Source organism: Primulina huaijiensis, chromosome 5 (assembly GCF_012295235.1).
Source record: "Primulina huaijiensis isolate GDHJ02 chromosome 5, ASM1229523v2, whole genome shotgun sequence".
In the NCBI taxonomy this organism is placed as follows: domain Eukaryota; kingdom Viridiplantae; phylum Streptophyta; class Magnoliopsida; order Lamiales; family Gesneriaceae; genus Primulina; species Primulina huaijiensis.
In genome coordinates, this window is record NC_133310.1 from 13,685,030 (window position 1) to 13,693,405 (window position 8,376).

Genomic DNA, 8,376 nt, shown 5'->3' on the forward strand with positions numbered 1-8,376 from the left:
AGGAAAAAGGTCTTATTTTAAATTGGGAAAAATGTCATTACATGATTACTTCTGGAATTGTTTTGGGACATGTCGTGTCATCTCATGGAATTGAAGTTGATAAAGCAAAAGTTGATGTCATTGCCAATTTACCCCCTCCAAAAACCATTAAAGAAATTCGCTCATTTTTGGGACATGCTGGATTTTATAGGAGGTTTATAAAGGACTTTAGTTTAATATCTAAACCAATTTGTAACATCTTAACAAAAGACAGTGCATTTGAGTGGACTCAAGAATGTCAAAATGCTTTTGATAAAATCATTCGACATTTAACATCAGCTCCTATCATGCAACCTTCTGATTGGTCTTTACCATTTGAAATCATGTGCGATGCGAGTGATTATGCAGTCGGTGCAGTATTGGGTCAAAGAAGAAACGGTAAGCCTTATGTGATATGTTATGCAAGTAGAACTTTAAACAATGCTCAAATGAATTACTCCACAACTAAAAAAGAACTACTTGCTGTAATATTTGCATTAGATAAATTTTGTTCTTATTTCATTGGATCAACAACTATCGTGTTTACTGATCATTCTGCTATTAGAGATTTGTTGACCAAACAGGATGCAAAGCCACGACTAATACGATGGATTTTGTTGCTCCAAGAATTTGACATTGTGATCGAAGATAAAAAAAGAACCTAGAATGTCGTAGCCGATCATTTATGAAGACTAGTAACAGGATCATCTTGTGAAATGATACCAATTAACGATAATTTTCCTGATGAACATCTTTTTTCAGTTACTACTACACCTTGGTTTGCTAACATAGTAAATTTTCTTGTGACAGGAAAGATGCCACCGCAATGGAGTTCTCAAGATAAAAGAAAATTTTTGAATGAGAAGTATGCGGAGGACATTTTACTTCAAAGAAAACAGCTGCAAAAATCTTGCAGTGTGGATTTTATTGGCCCACTTTGTTTAAAAAAACCCACGAAATCTGCAAGATCTGTGAAAATTGTCAAAAATTGGGAAAATTACGATCAAGATGGACAGGCCCATATGTTGTAAAGCATGTGTATACTTATGGAGCTGTGGATATTGAAAATCCTAAAAATGGTGATGTTTTTAAAGTTTCCTTAATCTTTTTATTTTCCCGGTTAAATGACGGATAACGGTACTCCATGACTCTCATAGTCGGTTTAATCAGTTTCCCATAATTGCTGATACAAAAATAAAAAAAAAATCATTTCTTTTCTTTTCAAAATGGATGAAATTCTCTCAAAAATTTGTAAATATTTTCCCTCTGTTTCTGAAAATGTTCTAAGAAAAATTTATGCAGGAAGGTGTGAAAGATTGAGATTGCTAATGCAAAAAGGAATTTCAGAAGATATTCGTCTTGTAATAGAACCTAAGGTCCGATTAGGAGGAGAAGTTCCACAATCATTGCTCATTCGGTATTTGCCTGGATTAGGAAAAAGTACTTATGCGAAAAACGAAGGGCCAAAAGTTTAGGGGTTTGTCATAAGTGTGCAAGATGGACTTGTGACAAACGATGCAGATCTTTGGATGTGTTTCCAATAACAGAGAAGATAAAATTGGTTTCATTAAGAATGGGCTGAGTAAGGAGTCTTTAGATAACATCTTATTGACTCTTGAGACGCATTCTAGTGGACATGTGCATATTAAACTTCTTCGTTTATGGAAACAATTCCAAGATGAGCGTCATAGTCTTGGGAATCCGACTAAAAAAGACCCTGTTTGCCAATTTATAAGAAAATTGGATGGGAAGCATATCCTCGACTCATAGAAGGCGTTGAAGCCGTTTCTGGACGTAAAACCAGAGGAAAATTGTGAGCCACAATCACACTACTGTTTACATGCATGTGTGTCATTATTGTTTTTACTGTTTATTCTGTTTACAACTGTGACCCATAGTTTTGTCCTGATAACATATTACCCCTATAAAATCTCTCATCTTTCTCTCTATTTTCGCAGAAAAAAAAAGAAGAAAGTAAAAAAATATATGGCTGGAACCTCTGCACAATCATTGAAAAATATTTGTGTATTTTGTGGGTCGAGTCCTGGAAAAAATGAAGTGTTTGTAGAAGCAGCGAATAATCTTGGAAAGATATTGGCTGAGAGAAAAATTCACTTGGTATATGGGGGAGGTAATATTGGGTTAATGGGATCTATTCCAACATCTGCTCATATTGGAGGCAGTCAGGTTTTGGGTATTATTCCTACAGCTTTAGCTGAATGAAATATTACAGGTGTTACGATTGGTAAGGAATTAAAAGTTTCTTCTATGTATGAAAGAATCACAAAAATGATTGAAAATTTTGATGCTTTTATCGCACTACCAGGTGGTTTTGGTACATTAGAAGAAATTTTTCACACTGTTTCTTGGGCACAACTTAATATCCATAATAAACCTGTGGGCTTGTTGAATATCAATAATTATTATGACAGTTTGTTGACATTTCTTGATAAAGTTGTGGAACAGAATTTCATTTCAAAAAATTTACGACAGATGCTCATCTGTGCTTCGACTGCCGACCAATTAATTGATGATTTGGAAGCTTTTGTTCATAAGCCTGATCCGATGATAACAAAGATCAATTGGTCGCAATCAAGCAGTAAGAAAAGGAAGTTGGATCATTGATTCAAAAGTCGTGGATTGGTTTGCGTTTGTTTCAGTTTGTTATCTTCAATAAAATTCCAGATGATATCTCTTTCATTATGTACTCTTTATTAATAGTTATTTTGACATTAGGGACAATGTCATATTCTGATTGGAGGGAGAACAAACTTATAAAAAAAAATTAAAAAAATTAAAAAATATATATAAAAAAATATGTATATATTATTTTAAAATAAAATCATGTTTATTGTTTGTATCTTAGTATTTTTGCAAAAATGTCATACATTACATGTTTGAAGATTTAAATTAGAACATGCATTAATCTATTTAAGAATGTTTAAATTTTTATTTGAGAAAAAAAAAGTCAATTTTAATATTCTGATCAATATAAAAATATGATTTATGAAATCTTTTTGAGTGATTAACCATTGTGATTAAATCAGGTATTAAAGTATATAGCCCAAGTTATACCTTATAAGAGTGACTAAAATTTTAAACTCACACAAATTTTGTGAGTGAGTGGAGAGGACTGAGAAAACAGCTTTCGAGCCTTTATTGATCATGAGAGAGACTACCTATTGTTTAGATCTTGAGTTCTTATTTTGAAAAAAAAATGATATTTACTGAAAAAAAAGGGAGAAAAATACAAAAAGAAAGATATTGAAGATTTATATAATTTTTAAGTTATATGCTACGACCCATATATCTCTCATAAAAAAAGAGAGAAATTTATTGTACAAATTAAATAAATATGTGGTCAAGAAGTATAAACTTATTCTGATTCCATGATGTTATGAAAAACAAAATATATATCAGGAAAAAATATATAATAAGAACAACTAGATTTTGAATCAATGGATTTTCTATCTTTTGATTAGTTTGGCTCGTTTGTCTGTCTGCATTCTGTAAACCATTTTTCTGAGCATTTATCTGTATTCCAACTCCATGAGAGAAATCGTTGCCATAAATTAAAACATTTATTAACCTGTGAGGATATGGAGTTGAGACTTTTACTAGAAATTTCTGAAGGCCGTGTACATTTAACTACCTGAAATAAGCTTTGAATTGATCATCTCAAATTATTTCATAAATTATAATTATGATGATCTTGATATAACTTTGACAGTTTTCAAATTTAATTTAAACACTTAGATAGTTTTGATTACATTTCTATTTAAATTAATCAATATGTTTTGTATTACTATTAACGCTTAAATTGCTAGGGACTAGCAATAAGCTGGTTGGGAGGTGTGATAAACATAAAAATTGTACATTAATTAAATGTTTTATAATATAATTATATAGTTTTTGTTTTATTAAATGTTTAAATATTATATGTTTTATAATAAATTGTATAAAATATAAGTTGTTGTGTAATTACAAGTTTTTACTATTTTTTACAGGTTCGATAAAACAAGAATAAACTTGGCGTTGCAAATGGGATTAAGATGATTCTTGGACCTGTAGAAAGTTGATTATAATATCTACAATATTGTTGACAAGCATGAGATAAAAATCCTCTCACAATTGGGATCAAATTAAGCAACAAATAAAGTTACCAAAGGAGTGGCAGTTTTACCATGCTCTAGTATTTTGACCATATCTCTCAAATTACTTGGTCAAATGGTTTGAAAAAAATACCACAACTAGACAACTCAATTATCCACATGTTTCTTTTTATGTGAAGAAGCAAATTCGGAGAAGAAGATTTTCAAAAGTGATGTGTAATATAATATAATATCTTGGAACACCAATGAAGACTTATGTGTAAAAAAATAATATTTTATTTGTGGTTGTCTCCCCAAATTTGGCTATAAATAGGGGTGCATTGTAATGTATTGAGATATCCCTCATTCTATGAACAAACCTTTGAGTTCATAATATTTCTCTCTATATTTTTCCTTTATTTCTTCATTTAAATACAATTAGCATGTTAATTTCATATTCAAAGTTTTACACTTTGAATAATGAATAGCTAACTTCCTAAAGTTGAGATGATAAGGTGAAACTCTTGGCATGATAATAAGGTTATTAAAAGGTAAGAATCTATGTTTTATATTATTTAATCATTATTTATTGTTTATGTTATATTTATTTCTTTAAGCATTTTTATACCCTACTTATAAGTGGGAGTTTTGATTTATTGTTGCTATATGTTACACTAAATTCTTGGAACCATTTAAATGTTAGTTTGGTTTTACCAACCATTTAACTTGGATTCCTTGATTTATTATATATGAATATATCATAGTATTAATTTATTGGTACCATTTAAATGTTTGTTTGGTTTTACCAACCATTTAAAGTGGGAACCTTGATTTAGTGTTTACAAATATATATAGCACAATAAATACTTGACCACATTTATAAGTTTTGGTATATATTATATACTTATAAGATAATAATTTATAACATAATATAAATATGATTATTTAATATATTGGAACCATTTTATTAAGTGGATTTCAATATTGTTCGTTAATGTTAACTTTATTAAAATACCAAGAGTGGATCCTTTAATCTCAACTACTTAAATTAAAATTTGAACAATTAAAATTTACCCATTAAAGATTCAAACAATTAAAATTAAAAAGAAACAAAAACAAAAACAAAATAAAAAGACATTGTAGTGGAATTGTAATTACCTTAGCTTCCATGTGGATACGATATCGGACTCACCGAATTATACTACTTGTGGAGAACCTGCTCTTCGAAGTGCAACAATCAAAGTGACAACACAAATCCTGCCATATGTCTTATTATTATTTCACTTGCTTTCTCAACCAATCGGACTTTTGCTTCAATTATCAAACAGATATCACTCGGTATGCCATTTGACATCATCAACCTTAGTCGTTCACATCTAGCTTTATAAATTTTTTTCAACGCATTATCAGGTAAACAAGCAAAATATTTACGAAGATTCACAATACAAGCATCCATATTATTATTATTATTATTATATATTTCAATTATTTTGGGAAAACTGAAGAAACCGACGTAGATAGTCACAGAGTACAGTTATCCGCTACTTAACCGGGAAATGAACTAGAATCTGCAAAAACAAAATGAAAATATCAAACAACTATTGTGGATCATATAAAAGGCTTAAGTCTTTGCCCATTAACTTTAAACATGTCATTATTTTAAGGATTTTCAATATCAACAGCACGATGAAGATAAACAAATTTAACTATAAATGGTTCTGACCATCTCAATCTTAGTTTTCCTGGAAATAAAAGCAAACGAGAATTATAAAGTAAAACTTTTTGTCCAATTTCAAATGACTTTCTCGTAATATTTTTATCATGAAAGGCTTTAGTTTTATCTTTATAAATCTTTGAATTTTCATATGCATCATTTCTTAATTTTTCAAGTTCATTTAATTGCAATTTCCTTAATTTAGATGCATCATCTAAATTAATATTAAATGCTTTAATTGCCCAATAAGCTTTTTATGTTCAAGTTCAACCGTTAAATGACAATGCTTACCAAAAACTAACCTATATGGTGACATCCCTAATGATGTCTTAAATGCAGGTCTATATGTCCATAATGCATCAGTTAATCTTAAAGACCAATCTTTTTGATTTAGATTAACTGTTTTTTCTAAAATTTGTTTTATTTCTTTATTTGCTAGTTCAACTTGACCATTACTTTAAGGATGATATGTGGTAGAAACTTTATGTGTAATGCCATATTTTCTTAACAAAGAAGAAAATGATTTATTTATAAAATGACTTCTCCCCATCACTAATTATTGCTCTAGGTATTCCAAATCGGCAAAAAATATATTCTTTTAAAAATTTTATAACAACTTTATGATCATACTTCCCCCCATCACTAATTATTGCTCTAGGTATTTCAAATCGGCTAAAAATATTTTATTTTAAAAATTTTATAACAACTTTATGATCATTAGTTCTACATGCAATTACTTCAATCCATTTTGAAACATAATCAACAACGAGTAAAATGTATGTATATCCAAAAGATAATGGAAATGGACTCATAAAATCTATCCCCTAATTATTGAATATTTCAATAATTATGATTGGATTTAAAGGCATCATGTTTCGTTTTGAAATTGATCCCATCTTCTGACAGTTTTCACAAGATTTGCAAAATAAATGCGTATCTTTGAATAAAGACGGCCAATAAAATCCACATTGTAAGATTTTTTTAGCTGTTTTATTGGATGAAAAATGACCTCCACATGCTTCAGAATGACAAAATTTAATAACATTACTTACTTCATTGTCGGGTATGCATCGTCAAAAAATTTGGCCAGGACAATACTTATACAAGTAAGGATCATCCCAATAAAATTTTTTAACTTCTATCAAGAATTTATTCTTATCCTGTGAATTCCAATGAGAAGGCATTTTATTTGTCACAATAAACTTTTCAATGTTAGCAAACCAGGGCATAATAGTAGCATAAAGCAACTGATCATTTGGAAAATTTTCATTTATTTGTATTTTATTATGAGATGATTCAGTCATTAATCTAGATAAATGATCGGCTACGACATTTTCTTTTTCTTTTTTATCTTTAATTATAATATCAAATTCTTGTAACAATAAAATCCACCGTATTAATCTTGGCTTATCATCTTGTCNAGTAAGGATCATCCCAATAAAATTTTTTAACTTCTATCAAGAATTTATTCTTATCCTGTGAATTCCAATGAGAAGGCATTTTATTTGTCACAATAAAATTTACAATGTTAGCAAACCAGGGCATAATAGTAGCATAAAGCAACTGATCATTTGGAAAATTTTCATTTATTTGTATTTTATTATGAGATGATTCAGTCATTAATCTAGATAAATGATCGGCTACGACATTTTCTTTTTCTTTTTTATCTTTAATTATAATATCAAATTCTTGTAACAATAAAATCCACCGTATTAATCTTGGCTTATCATCTTGTCTATTTGATAAATATTTTACGACAGAATGATCAGTGTAAATAATAGTAGTAGAACCAATTAAATAAGATTGAAACTTATCTAATGCAAATACTATTGAAAGTAATTCTTTTTCAGTAGTTGAATAATTTATTTAGGCACTATTTAAGGTTCTATTAGCATAATAGATTGCATACGGTTTTCCTTCTTTTCTTTGTCCTAACACAGCTCCTATAGCATAATCACTTGCATCACATATTAATTCAAATGGTAAAGACCAATCTGGAGGTTGTAAAATATGTGATGTAATTAAAATATTAATTATTTTTAAAAGTATTTTCACATTTTCGAGTCCACTCAAATTGTGTATATTTTGTTAAAAGATTCGAAATTGATTTAGATATTATACTGAAATTTTTTATAAACCTTCTATAAAAACCTGCATGACGCAAGAATGATCGAACTTCTTTGACCGTTTTTAGTGATGTTAAATTAGAAATAACATCAACTTCAATTCCTTTTTCAGAAATCACATGACCTAACACAATCCCAGATTTAACCATATAATGACATTTATCTCAATTTAAAACAAGATTTTTACTTCACATCTTTTTAATACTTCTTCTAATTTTTTAAGACAATTTTCAAATAAGTTTCCAAAAACAGTTATATCATCCATAAAAACTTCTACAAATTCTTCAATCATATCACTGAAAATACTTAACATGCATCTTTGAAAAGTAGCCGGAGCATTAAAAAAACCAAATGGCATTCCTTTAAATGAAAAAGTTCCGAAAGGACAAGTGAAAGTAGTTTTTTCTTGATCTTCTAATGATATAGG